This window comes from Mytilus californianus, unplaced genomic scaffold (genome assembly GCF_021869535.1).
Source record: "Mytilus californianus isolate M0D057914Y unplaced genomic scaffold, xbMytCali1.0.p SCAF_5, whole genome shotgun sequence".
Lineage (NCBI taxonomy): Eukaryota > Metazoa > Mollusca > Bivalvia > Mytilida > Mytilidae > Mytilus > Mytilus californianus.
The window spans coordinates 91,044,534-91,060,310 of record NW_026262701.1 but is presented as its reverse complement, the minus strand read 5'-3'; the positions used below and the strand labels follow the sequence as shown (position 1 = coordinate 91,060,310).

The window sequence follows — 15,777 nt, the reverse complement described above, 5'->3', positions numbered from 1 at the left end:
TCAAAGAGAATGTAAACTTCTTTATGTCACCTTATAGCCTTCAACAATGAGCAACCCTGATACCGGCATACCAAAATGTCAAATAATTCAAATGGAGAAAAAAACATTGAAAGTACTTATTCGTGAAAACATAATAAAACAAAAACAAAAACGTAATGACAAACTCCTACCAACGACAACCACTTTATTAAAAAGCATATGACCTAGGACATTCATAAAAAGAAAATGGCTGGGCTTGACATGTGTGTGAGGGCTAAAGTGTTGTCCTAATCTGGGACAGTGGGAAAATATAAATAAACAATGCAAAAATTAATTGAAGTGTGCTCGACAACAACAAAAAGAACAAGCAGACACAATCATACAGTGCTTGTATAAAAGTACTCGCAGCTATTAAAAGCTATTTAAAATCTAATTTCAACCAATAAATAAACCCTTTTTTTCAAGTATAAAATTATAAAAAGAAAACTCCAACGAATTTAAGCAATTCATATTTAATTATTTTTAATGTTTTAGTATGGTGTATAAAAATAAAGAGATGTGGTATGACTGCCAATGAGAGAACTTTCACCAGAGTTCAAATTTGACCTGTCTTCCTAGCTGTCACAAGTCCTATTAACCATTTCAACTATATACAACCAAATGAAATTTGTTTTTCAAAAGTAATAGTTAACTTAAAACAATGTTTTTGTCAATGTGAACGGTGTGTTACTTGATCGACTACATGATGAACTTGTATACATATGATGGAAAACAATTCAGTAACCATCTCATCTAATTACAGTTTTATCTTCGGTCTAAACTTGAAAAGCTTGATTTGTTATGCATGATCTTTAGTCATCATTGATATCGATTCGACATTGTCGATATCAATGATTTTGACCCCTGGTTTGTCATGGATATGTCATGGGTGTAAAGTTTATCATCGATACTGTGTCGATATTTTCGATATCAACGGTATCAATATCTTGATTAGTCTTGGATACATGTTTTTTTTTAATTAGTTGTTATTCATGTTATTGGCTTTGAACTAGCTGTCAGTAACTGCGAGTACTCTCAGATCTGTACTTAGTGTCATTATTGTTGTTAGGGATGAGGCATGGATAAATACCCTGCCACGTCCGCTCTGTGTTTATGTTTGATGTTTTTCTGCTTTGTATCGATCTGATGAGTTAAGCCTTTTTCAACTGAATTTATAGTTAGTTCTTATGTTGTTCTGTTAAACCACTGTCCCAGGTTAGGGGAGGGTTGGGCGCTCACAAACATGTTCAACCCCACCACATTCTTTATGTGCCTGTCCCAAGTCAAGAGCCTGTAGTTCAGTGGTTGTCGTTGGTTCATGTGTCATATTTGTTTTTCGTTAATTGTTTTGTTATAAATTAGACCGTAAGTTTTCTCAATTGAATTGTTTCATATTTTTCATGTTGGGGCCTTTTATAGTCGACTATACGGTATTGGTTTATTTCTTTGTTGAAGGCCGTACGATTGCCTATAATGGCTTACATCCACTCTATTTGAACTTTGGTGGATAGTCGTCCCATTGGCAATCAAACCTTATTTCCTTATTTTTATATTGGACATGTACATATATGACGTCAGCATTCAAATGAGAAATGAGAAGACTATTTATGATGCTGATTATCGTAGTTGTAATACGAAAAACGATTGTATATTTTTAAGGAAAAATATACATGTATATTACCTTAAGAAGATTTGGAATTATTTCCTTTGAAACATTTATCGCTAAAAGACCAAACCAAAATAAATAACGATCAACCGCTTTATTACAATTACAGGTCACCGTAGGGCTACACAAAATATTAAAACTCGTACTGTAAAATAAACTATGAAATGCTCCGGAATGAAAAAAGAAAAAAAAAAAACCCAACACAGTGTAGTTTATATTACAACATTAAAAGAACAATAACAACGAGCAACAACCGCGACAACCAATATCAGGACATATTACTTTGACTCCGAACCGATCAGTCATTGCTCTTACTTCTAAATGCAACATGATTAGGGTAGATGCAGCGAATAATAATTTGTAAGTCTTTGATTTGTCCCGACAGTGGATCAAACTTACGACTTCCACGCATTCAAGACAAGCACAATACCACAAGAACTATGTGGCATTTTCAACAGCCAAAAAGTATACCTGATGCAAGGAAAAGTTTCAGCGCTAGTCTTACATGCTCTCCTGTTCGTAATGCAATTCCTGTCCATTAGCATTTGCATGGTGTCGCTTTGTCAAAAAAATGAAAAATACAGCGGTCGCTCAAAGGATTCAAACGTGTTTGTCTAATAAAATACAAGTGTTTGTGTTAGTATGTGATCGTCTTTGTTTAATTCATTCATAAATTGTCTTGACTCGATCAATTTGTTGACTGTTGCTTGATGAGGGCGTTTGTATAAAACATGTGTAAAATGAACATCCTTGAAATTTTTAGATCTAATTAACTTTCTTTACTCCTTTTCAACCGGAATTGTTGTTATTTTGGTTCCTATCTAATTGTCGTTTTCACCGCTTTAACTTTTCGTTATTTTAAATGATGGAAATATATCAAATATTTTAAGAAAATATGTATGTAATTGTTTATTTATATATTAATCAAATAACAAAAATATACCTTTAAATAGAATATATCTCCAAAAATAAATATATGATAATTTCATGATAATGTGCATGGAAAGTATTTCACTATTTCCATTTCCTTATATTCTTCAGTTTCAATCAACACGCTTAAAATGATTAGATATAATATCTAGTAATAATAGTACATAACATTGGATAATAGGTATCGCCAAATGTACCACACTGTTCAACAGGCCACATCATCCACCAACAAGCATCAAGCCATTTTGAATTTTGATTAAAACATTGAAATTACATAGTTTTCAATACAAAATCATGTTGTGACATTTAGTTCAGAATGCTTCATTGACATAAACTTTTTCCGTTTGTCCTGAAAGATATCGAATAATTCATTGATCATGAGTATTAACTAAATGTGTTTTTTTTTTTATCATTGAAGACTTTATAAAGTCCAACAATAAATATATGCTACATAGTACCATATCGCTGGAGAGGATGTGTTCAATTTGTATTTTCTGATATGTTGTGTTAATTATTGCAGTTAAGTATATTTATTGGTACTATATTCATATTGATTTCAACATTTAAAAATCAACTTTCTGCCTTATATACTTATTTGTTTATTTCTAAACAGTTTTCCAATAAATTAAGTAAAATTTAGTTGATTATTATTCAGTATGAAGTAAATAAGGCAAGTCTTTACCGATCTGTTCTCATATGATACAGATTTTCAAATGAAATGATAAATCAATTAGGTGAGTTCTGCCATGTATTTAAATTTGGACTGTCAGACGAGTGTAAAATTTGGTTTATTTATTGGTTGAAATTAGATTTTAAATAGCTTTAAACAGCTGCGAGTACTTTTGTACCAGTATTAATATTGTGTGTTTGTGGGCCACGTTCAAAGTTGCGAGATGAGTACCTTCAATTGCAGGCACTATGGCACTTTGTATAGGATTTAACTTTAACTTTAACTGAAAATATGTGTTTTTATGTATCCTTCAAAGCAAAACGGAATTTGACTGCATTTTCATTGTTAATAATGTTTGGCATTAGAAACAATGCAACCGAAAAGTATTATTAACTTTACCAAATTTGTATTTGAATGTCTTCGTTTTCCTACATGAAACATGCTAAACCAATGCATGTAATTATATCAATCAAACTTCAATTTTGATTTAGGAGGCCTTTCTTCAAGTTCAATTTACCATTCGACCCTTTTTATAACAGAAATATTATCTTATTTTAATAAATGCTCACATTTAATTTATATATAATTAAACAATAAAAACAACTGTCATTATCTGATCTCGCGCTGTAAAGACATTTAAGTTATCAATTTGAATATGAAAGAAGTTCAGTTTGTAATAAGAGAGATTCTGAATAAATAAAAGGAATATGGTTTCAAATTTAAACATCTAACATTATTTGTTTTTGTATCTTACAAATAATAAACTACCTTTCTCATTTTCTAATTCCTCATACAAGTTTGGTTTATCTTGAGCACTCAATGCTTCATAATGGTCCCCTGAACTAATACAAATAAAATTGAGATTGACAAAAAGAGATGCCATATATTTAGAAAAGCAGCACACATCTTTCCACAGTAATAATTGTACTAAATCACAAACTCATGGTCTCGAGCATTTCTATTGACGGTTATTTTACGAATGGGTCCGTGTATATTTGCGTCCATTTGTTTTTCATTTTGAAATATCAAAGACAAAAAACAAAAAACGAGAGTGTTTTCGTTTTTCGTTTTTGATTTCTCTAAAACCAAAACGGAAAACGAAAGTGTTTTCATTTTTTGTTTTAGATTTTTTAAAACCAAAATGAAAATCAGAAGTGTTTCCGTTTTTCGTTTTTGATTTCACTAATTTAAAAAATGAATTTTGAATGTAATTTTAATTATTCTCGTTTTATATTGTACAATGTTTACCTTTCTTGTTTCACAGTCATTGGTAGTAAATAATGCCAATGTAAACACCCTCGGTGTTCTTTCAACATAATGTAGACAAAATAGACCGCCTGACTTATGAATAGAACTACGGTGATAAATGAATCAACGCCTTTCAAATTACCTTGTTTATATCTTTACTAAAAAAAATATTATATCTAAATATTAAACGAATCATATATTTAAATTGTACAATATAATATTATATAATTATAAAAGATGGTACAAGTAGATAGATTGATTACAACATCACATTAACAAGGGAGGTTACTACTTTCAAAACAGATAAGAAAACTAGCCCAGTCGTTAAAGGAAGTATACATGCACAGCGGTTATCAGATCTATAGTATTTAAATCGAAGTTAATGTCGACGGATGCAAAAGTCTTTATCAATCTGAACAATAAGGGTGCGGGATCTTTACTTTTAAGTTTAGAAAGGTTGATCTAAGATGATAAGACAGGGCCGTAACAAGCCTCTATTACAAATGAAGCAAAATATATTTTGGTCGAGGGGTCTAAGGCTCAAGGCCCCCAAAAGATCTGGAAAAAATGACGCAAAATCGTGCATTCTGAACGTTTCTTTCGGACCCTTTCTTAATCTAAAACGTTTTGCTTTATTTATTTTTTCGACAATATATCAAAATATATAGATTCAGTGTAAGACTTTTAGTATTTAGGGACAACATAAAAAGACATATGTAGGATAATGCAAAACATTGTAATCTACATAGTCAGTTGTGTGTCTGCTGTTTTTAGGGTATGAATGGTTCGTTGCCTCGTTGAAGACCCTCCGGCTACTTTCAAGATGAAGAACAGGAATAAAAGCCCTGTTCATTGATAATTTTCATTTTTTCTATGTATTGTGTGCGATGTTGTCCCATGCACATTTACTCCACATCTCTTTATTTTCTATTTTAGGGCCTAAACAAGGCTCAATGCAAGTTTAGCCCTTCAATGTTAAATTTTAAGGTCATATGTTACACTGTTGTTTCGGGTAAGGGTGAATTTGGTACCTATTAAAACGTTTAAACCCGCTGCATTTGTTTGCACCTGTCCTAAGTCGGGAACCTGATCTTCAGTAGTTGTCGTTTGTTGATGTGGTTCATAAGTGTTTTCGTTTCTCGTTTAGTATATAGATTAGACCGTTGGTTTTACTCTAGTCATTTTGGGGCCCTTTGTAGTTTGCTGTTCGGTGTAAGCCAAGGCTCCGTGTTGAAGACCGTACTTTGACCTTTAATGGTTTTTCTTTTACAAATTGTGACTTGGATGGAGAGTTGTCTCGTTGGCACTCATACCACATCTCTTATATCTATATATGGTCTTTTTAAATGAATTAATGTCGGGAGATTGGGATTTCTAGCTTTAGTTTAACCCATGTCAGCTATTTATTTGTATTTACAGAAAAGAGAGCCAGTTTTTTATTCTTTAATATACTGTAACAGTTTAATTTTCCATGAAAAAGGGACAGTTTTTTCTATGTCCGGTAGCAACGTACCATATCTAGACATCGGTAGGCATATAAAATTGCAAAACCACACATGACCGTTCATTAGTCTTCGTAGATCTATTCCAAGGCTTACTAAGTCTACACAAAGCAGAAAATGCACTTTTACAACAAGAAATATTACACAAATGAAGCCATAGTCATAAAGATCGATTGACTGATTGGTGTTCCTATAACGTCGCCGCAGAACAAAAAAATATTATCTGATATTCATTCTCAACATCTTCAATCTCTGTTGTTCCCAAGGAAGCAACCATTTGATTCTCTGTGGTGGGGCAGGGATATGTACCCGAAGTTAATACTTTTTTTTAACCCAGACCATAAAACATGCCTTTATCCACGGCCACTCACAAACACAACTAGATATCATTGAGATGGGAGCCATCTCTGTGGGCCTCGCTGTGAATAATGTGCATTAAAAAATTTGTATCTTTACCATAGGACATAGGGTTGTCAACTGAAAACAAAGTTTTTGACCTTGACCTTTGACCTAGGAAGTTGTACATAAATTATGACACACCCTCTGGTGTTGGTTTATATACATATCAAGTATAAACTTTGAAATCATAACGGTTCTCAAGATATAGAGCGGACACGATCTTTACCATAGGACAAGGGGTTCTCAGCTGAAACAAAGTTTTTGACCTTGACCTTTGACCTAGGAATTTGTACATACATTATGACACACCCTCTGGTGTTGGTTGATATATATGTCAAGTATAAACTTTGAAATCTTAACGGTTCTCTAGATATAGAGTGGACACAATTTGTTACGGACGGACGGATGGACGGACAGACTGATCACCGAATGGCAGCGCCCTAATAATATTTTCAACATTTATTAAAAACTTTTTTTTACACTTTCATATTTTTTGTTGTCTTAAATTATTAATTTGACTTAAATTTATACGAGTTTACTAGATATACATGTTTATACCAAGCCAAGTCAGTTTATATCTTGTTTCTCGCCTGACTATACAAAAGCCTAGGAGAGCTTTGGCCATCATTTGTCGTCTTTGATAGATAAGGTTGACTTATAAGCTGTCTATACAAAGTAATGGGACAATGGCATGAAGACATCACCAAATCACCATATGCAATACACAAAAAGACACCTAGAGCTCACAATATGGTCTTCAACTACCCATCCTCAGTCAGTAAGCTCTGGTTGGCTCTAAACGCAAATCCAAGGGTTCAGCAAAATATGAAAATATCCAATTAAAACTGGGTGACCGTGGAGGAAAACATTGGAACTTTCCTAAGAAATACAAATTTCAACCCCCTCAACATTTTTTAAAAAGGAGATGTGGTATGATTGCCTATGTGACAACTATCCCCAAAGTTCAAATGAAGTGGATGTAAGCAGTTATATATATATACAATGTAGGCAACCGTACTACCTTCAACAATGAGAAAAAAACCATACAGTATAGTCAGGTTTACTAGGCCCTCACATGAAAAATATGAAAGAGTTCAATAAAAAAAAAAAATAACGGCCTAATTAATAACACAATAAAACAAAAAAACAAATATGACAGACATCAACAAACGACAACGACTGAACTACAGGCTCCTAACTTGGGACAGGCACATACAGTATGTGGCGGGGTTAAACATGTTTGTGAGCGCTCAACCCTCCCCTTAACCTAGGACAGTTTTGTTACAGCACAACATAAGAACAAACTATAAAAATCAATTGAAAAGGGCTTAACATATCAGATCGACAAAAACAGAAAAAAAACATCTAACAAAAGCACAGACCGGACGTGGCAGGGTATTTATACATCCTTAACAAACAAAAAGGGACACAAAGTACAGATCTGAGAGTAATCGCAGTACTGACAGCTAGTTTAAAGCCAATAAAACCTAATACAAAAATCATGTATCTAAGACTAAAATATCAATCAGTACACATCCAACATCCAATGGACTTAGTGTAAAGACGTTATTAACAGTCAGAAAAAGACATGACCTTGTGCAATGCCAAATCAAAGGTATCAACAGATTGTAGTACCTTGGTGTGTATAACAATAATATGTAGTATGGTTTTAAGTTAGTGATAACAAAGTAATATTTATACCAATTAAAACAATATTCAAAGATCTATTTACAGTGTTCAATTGGTAACCTTTTAAAATAAGTTTATTTAAAGGATTTATAAGTTTACACTGATCGTTTTTAATTTACATGCATACAATTTCTATTTATATTATTATTGATAAATACAATATTGCAGAAGTAGTGGAAATAGATCTCAGGTGGGGGAAGTTGTCTTTGACTTCAGGGAACTTTATTTGGATATGCCTGTTATGGTCTTATTGAGATTTACCAGACCTTCATTCAATTTCAGTACTTTTTTTATGTTCCATTTATGGACATTATGTTTTTCGGTTTGTGCGTCCGTTCGTTCTTCTGTTCATCCGTCTTTTCCGCTTCAGGTTAATGTTTTTGGTCAAGGTAGTTTTTGATGAAGTTGCAGTCCAATCAACTTGAAACTCAGTACACATGTTTCATATGATATGACCTTTCTAATTTTAATGCCAAGTTAAAGTTCTGACCGCAAATTCACGGTCCACTGGACATAGAAAATGATAGTGCGAGTGGGGCATTCATGTACTATGGACACATTCTTGTTCAAATCCTTTTAAAGAAGTTAGTAAATTTACTCCAGATAAAAATACTTAATTAGACGAACCAATCTAATTACAAGATAAATCTCTGATTTCGTTATACTTATATATATGAGCACGTTAATATACGTATGAATTTTAATAATATTACTGGACAAACGCGTTCAATCTTCGGATTTAATTCTTAACAATTTTGCCGAGCGGAGCGAGGCGAAAAACATTGACGTCTTTCAAGCTAAATTTTATATGTTTACTATACACACAAATATGTTTTTTAAACTTGGTAGTTAATTAATCTAAAATACAGTCCTAGATAATCAAAAAATCATGAAATATTTGGTCTAGTAATCAAATAATCACACACAAAAAAAAAAAACAGCCAAGTAATCACATAATCAAAAACTCCATGAGGAGGCTCATTAAAGATGACATATTTTGGTATTAATATTTATTCACTTATAGGGTTTTTGCATCGGTAATAACCACATTAGTTCCAAAACCAGTTGTTGGCATTATACGAGTCATTTTCTTCTCATATATTTTATGACGGTATGATACTCAACCCCTCACAGGATGGATTGTGCTTGATTTACATGTGATGAAGACATAATCTTTCAATCGGTTTAATTGAGGTCTGGAGCTGGCATGTCAGTTACTGCTAGTAATCCTTTGTTAAGTTATGAATCATTGTCATTTTGTTTAGTTTCTTTTGTTACTTATTCTGACATCGGACTCGGACTTCTTTTAAACTGAGTTTTACTGTGCGTATTGCTGTGTGTTTGTTAATTCTACATTGGTAGGCTATAGTGGTATAGGGGGAGGGTTGAGATCTCACAAAACATGTTTAACCCCGCCGCATTTTTGCGCCTGTCCCAAGTCAGGAGCCTCTGGACTTTGTTAGTCTTGTATGTTTTTTTTTAATTTTTAGTTTAGTGTGACGTCCATTTTTACTGAACTAGTATACATTTTTATTTAGGGGCCAGCTGAAGCCCGCCTCTGGTTGCGGGATTTTACCGTTGTGTTGAAGACCCATTGGTGGCCTTCGGCTTTTTTGTGCTCTTTGGTTGGGTTGTTGTCTCTTTGATACATTCTTCATTTCCATTCTCAGTCTTATTTTCACCAATGAAACTTTACATTATTTTTTGCCTTTGTATTAAATTAATTGTAAACTTCTTGGAACTCTACAATGACCGTCTGATTACAATTAGACTCGTAAGAATGTGAAATATGAAAACTTATTTGGCTTTCAATGCCTCAACCTTTTTTGATGTGGGTATCTACTTTGTTCAGTAAGATTTCGATTTTGACAATTATTTTGCAAACTACCATAGATTTCCGGTAATTGTTCTGCATAAAACCCCAAGGGAAAGCACATTGGCATAATTTGCTAAACGTTTATTGGAACCCAATAATTTGGCAAGGTGTTGCAACCTCTAATGTGAAGACGTGAATGAAAATGCAGAGTTTGTAAGACCAGGCTAAAGCAAGCAGCCACTCGATAGCAGCCACTTCACTAGCAGCCAGTTTTCAGATATTTATATAATCGAAATGTTGCATAAGATTCAAACGTTCTTCAGATGTTTTTATTAATATATAACCACTTTATTATCAGATTTTAATATATAATTAAAACATTATTCAATAATTTTAAAATTTCATTTCTTGTTCATTAATTATATAAATGCAATAGAAATCGCTTTCAATATATCACACAGCGTGCTGCACGGTTTACATTTTAAATAGTCAACACTTTTGAGTGTATATTGAATCGTAAATAATTAAGAAATTATTTTAAATGTTGGAAAAATTGCACTATTGTGTGAAATAGCTTTCCATATTAGTTCATGAAAAGTAACTATTGTTCTGCATTAGAAGAAAAGAAAATTTCACTCGTGCTTTAACTTTGTTTTTTTGCCACACAAAACTGTTTTGACAAAACATTCTACTTCTGAACCAGTGGATTTCGCTTACTAATGATTGGACGAAAGGTTTATTTTTTGTACTCAAAGTATGGTGGACAAGGAAATTATTTATCAGCTTTAAAAAAATAATCCGTGCTATACCTAAATTAGGAATTTTGATCAAGTAGGCGCTAGATATCTAGCTTACGTTTGCACCTAGTGCGGATAAAAGTATTGCCGTAGAATTTTTTTTAATTTATCTTTTCGGGAAGGGTTGGGTAGGGTATTTGACCTCAACTTTGGACCTACTTTAGAAAAAAAACTAAGCCGAACAACACCCTGGATTTTTTCTACTGTAAACCTCGTCTACCCAGCTTCTCTTTGCACCTAGTGCGGACAAAAGTATTGCCGTAGAAATTTTTTTATTAAGTTAATAACTTTTCGGTAATGGTGTGGTAGGGTGGGTAGCTGAGGTCTACTTGAGAAAAATCCAGGGTGATGTTCGGCTTAGTCTTTTTTTTATAATGTAATAAGCTGTCAAATTATGAAAGCTCACGTCTTAATTGATAGGCATAGAAATAAAAAGAAAACGTAAATAACAATCTACCGGAGACAAAATAACGTTGGTTTAGGCAACTAGTACGATAGTCTGGATGTGTGGTTCTTCATTTCTGTATTCTTTGATATGTTATACCATTTTTCTCTATTCTTTGATTAGTCATCATTAGTGTTTTAGGCCATTTATCTCTATTCTTTATTTCTTTTTACTTTTTGCCAATTATTTTGTTCTATTCATATTTAAACACCTCATTATTCTATTTTTTTATGTCTTGGTTCATTGTCTCTTTTATTTATAAATTTTGCCCACTATTCTCTATTCCGTAAACCCCCATCCACACCCTCCAGTTAAGGTCACCATATAGCTTTCACAAATAAGCAAAACTAATACCGAATAGGCTCCGAATGGCAAAATGATTGAATGCTAATCCCGGTTTGAATTGTGAAATTGCGAAAATTTGTTTTTTCAATCAATTGATCAAGCAAAACACATTATCGTCCTGAATGTTCGTATAATACTGGCAGATGGACCTTGGTCATCAATTCTAATCATTTTAGATCAACCTTTCTGAACATAAAAGTAAAGATCACCCACCCTTATTGTTCAGATTGATAAAGACTTTTGCATCCGTCGACATTAACTTCGATTTAAATACTATAGATATAAGAAGATGTGGTATGAGTGCCAATGAGACAACTCTCCATCTAAGTCAAAATTTATTAAAGTAAACCATTAAAGATCTGATAACCGCTGTGCTGGTATACTTTAACGACTGGGCTAGTTTTCTTATCCGTTTTAAAAGTAGTAACCTCCCTTGTTAATGTGATGTTGTAATCAATCTATCTATTTGTACCATCTTTATATAATATTATATTGTAAATTTAAATTTATGATTCGTTTAATATTTAAATACAATATTTATTTTTTAGTAAAGATATATAAACAAGGTAATTTGAAATGCTTTGATTCATTTATCACCGTAGTTCAATTCATAAGTTAGGCGGTCTATTTTGTCTACATAATGTTGAAAGAACACCGAGGGTGTTTACATTGGCATTATTTACTACCAATGACTGTGAAACAAGAAAGGAAAACATTGTACATTATAAAACGAGAATAATTAAAATTACATTCAAAATTCATCTTTTAAATTAGTGAAATCAAAAACGAAAAACGGAAACACTTTTGATTTTCATTTTGGTTTTAGAGAAATCTAAAACAAAAAATGAAAACACTTTCGTTTTCCGTTTTGGTTTTAGAGAAATCAAAAACGAAAAATGAAAACACTCTCGTTTTTTGTTTTTTGTTTTCGATATTTCAAAATGAAAAAAGAATGGACGCAAATATACACGGACCGTTGTGCGCACTATAATCGATATCAGAAGTTTACATCTTAGCACAAACCCTTCCATACTCATAATGTTAATTTAACAAACATTTTTTTATTTTAGTAAATTTTTAAGAAATGTTAGAGTTCAAAATGAAACGGTATCATTTATATTTATAAGAAGCAGTTTATAAATGTAAACATATGTTTCTGTGAAATTTGTTACAAATGTTTTTACAATTAACGTGTTTGATTGTAAACGAGAAGATTAGAGCTAGTGATTACTAACTGGCATGATTTACATAATACATTTGACTGTTAATTCAAATTTCATAAATGTTTAAATTATATAAAAATAACAGTAGACGAGTTTTGTTTAAAAGCTCTAAAGCGTTTATGCTTCTGGTCTTAAAACTTGCAGCCACGAGTGGTCCTTATAACGGGTATTTCAAAGACCTTATTGTGCAAGTTATTCGGTATCAAACTTGTTACGACCACTGGATCTGCACAGCATCTGGTGTTTTAGTATAACCATTGAGTGGCAAGTTTTCAATGAAGCGGTTCTTGCATAAATGGAAGATACTTTTTGAGTTTTATTTCCAGGTTTATAAACTATGAAGTTTATTTAAAACTAAAGATGCAACTCCATGAGGCAAGTTATGATTAGGATTTTTCTGTTAATGTTATTCTTTCAAACGTCATTTGTGGCTTGTTTTATTGCTTTCCAGTAGTGGTCAAATATAAGAACTGCGACGTTCAACGTAGGTTGAATATTACTGTTCGCTTATTAAAGATAAAAGATATCAGGAAATATAATTTGATTGTATCCAAATATTTCTTTATTTAATTTGCACCCCTGTATTTGTACAGGAAATGTCTGATTACAGGATATAGATATAAGAAGATGTGGTATGAGTGCCAATGAAGCAACTTTCCATCCAAGTCACAATTTATAAAAGTAAACCATTATAGGTAAAAGTAAGGTCTTCAACACGGAGCCTTAGCTCACACCGAACAGCAAGCTATAAAGGGCCCCAGAAATGACTAGTGTAAAACCATTCAAACGGGAAAACCAACGGTCTAATATATATAAAAAAACGAGAAACGAGAAACACTTATGAACCACATCTACAAACGACAACTACTGAACATCAGACTCCTGACTTAGGACAGGTGCAAACAATTGCAGCGGGTTTAAACGTTTTAATAGGTACCAACCTTCACCCTTATCTGAAACAATAGTGTAACATCACATCATAGAAAGACACACTATACAATATCAATTGAAATGGCTTAACTCAATCAAAAGACATATTAACACAATTGAACATACACTGAACGACAAAAATTTGATCTATGATACAATGTAAATACAAAATAAAAAAATAAGTGGTGAATAATTAAAGTAACAGTAGTATACCGATGTGAAATGTTAAACAATTTCATAAAAACAACAACCTTGTACAAAAATCCGCCATTTAAAGTAATATACACAGGTAGATGAAAATAATTCTATTGTTAGGTATACAGTTTAAATGGAGAAAGGAAAATTTTTTACAAAATAAATAATTTTGATGTTCATAGTACGAAGAAGTGAAAATTTACATTTGGCATTTAGACCAGATATAACCCTGAATAAGTAAACATTAAATAACAAAAAAGCATCACAAATAGTATCCACAGGTCAAATTAACAAGAAAGTACGATTTGAGAGTACTCACAGTTACTGACAGCCAGTTAAAAGCCAAAAACAATTAATAATAAATAAAAAGTCATGCATCAGAGATTAAAATCAACTAAAACACATCCCAGGGATTTAGTATTTTAACGTCATGGACAGTCAAAGAAGACATGACTTGTGCAATGCCAAAAATAAATGTATCGACAGGCAGTAGGATAGTTAGGAATTAACCTCTTTACAGATAAAAATGAACGTGGGTGTGTCTTTATACATCCCGTTTGAAAAGAATACAAATTTAGTTATGTTTCAATTTGCTGATGACAAAATCGATATTAGTGCCAATGTAAACTATATTCAAAGATCTAATTACAGCATTGGTAAGATAACCTTTACTAACAAGGTAGTTTAAAGGTTCGATGAGTTTACACGGATCACATAGTGATTTCCGCGCTTGTAGTACAATATTACCGTAAAATTTAGGATGTGAAATACCGTTTTTAATAAGTTTTCTACAGGTACAGCCAAATTTACTATTTGTATCTATGAAAGAAATTAGTAAAAGTTTTAAGTATTTATGGAAACGAAATCCCTGACTTAATAATTTACCAGTGATAGATTGATTACGTTCGTTAAAATCTATGACATCACTACACACACGGGCATAACGAACGAGTTTGGATATATAAACACCGTATAATGGAGCAAAAGGAACATCGCCGTCTAAAAAAGGAAAAATAACAACAGGGAATGAAAAATCGTCTCTATTGTCGTAAATTTTAGTATGGAGTTTCCCTTTAGAAATTGTCTAAATCTAGAAAAGGACAACTACTGCTGTTTATGTTAGATTTAGTTAAAGTAAGTTCTTTTGGGTAAATATCAGTAGTATATTTAGAGAACTCAGGATTATTTAACGAAAACATATCATCAAGATAACGGAAGGTATTGTTGAATGTATCAACCAAATGTAACAATGACGTGTTGTCTTTACTGAGTTTGGTCGTAAACTGAGATTCATAGCAATACAGGAATAAATCTGCTATCAAAGGGGCGCAGTTAGTGCCCATAGGAATACCTACTACTTGTCGATACACTTTATCGCCAAAACGTACATATATGTTGTCCAGGAGAAAATTTAAAGCTTCAATCATATCTTTACATTTCCAGTAAGTGTATCTAGCATACTTTCCTTTTTCGTTACAGAAAAAGTATTTAAAAGAGTTACAGCAAATAAATTTGCAATGAGAATTTTATAAAAAGACCATTTAATTAAAAATGAAAACTTTTTCTTGATAAGATTGTGTGGAAGTGTAGTGTAGAGAGTAGAAAAATCATAACTGTCAACAGAATTAAAACGACCATCAAAAGCATGTATTTTATCTAAAACCTCTAAAAAAAATTTAACACTCCAAAAATAATTAATACCATTATTTTCATAAGCTTTATTACAAAAGTTAATAACAATGCATGTTTACGTATACATTATTTGTCGGTATAAAAACTTACGGTATGGACGATGACAGGCCTGCAAGATATACAAATATCAATTGTGGTTGTTCTTATAACAAATTTTCTTTTATGCAATTTGTGATGCACATACAAGATTTGTTTTAAATAGCCAACTAATG

The 15,777-nt window shown here is 32.3% G+C and overlaps 1 long non-coding RNA gene across 1 annotated transcript; it reads right to left on the bottom strand.

Moving 5' to 3' along the window:
* Positions 1 to 2,580: 2,580 nt before the first annotated feature.
* Positions 2,581 to 15,676, bottom strand: LOC127702351 (uncharacterized). The gene is made up of 3 exons (XR_007982382.1): positions 15,656 to 15,676; positions 4,053 to 4,126; positions 2,581 to 2,963 (listed from the first exon to the last, which is right to left on the bottom strand). It is a non-coding gene; the product is annotated as an uncharacterized LOC127702351 (long non-coding RNA).
* Between the last annotated feature and the right edge of the window lie 101 nt (positions 15,677 to 15,777).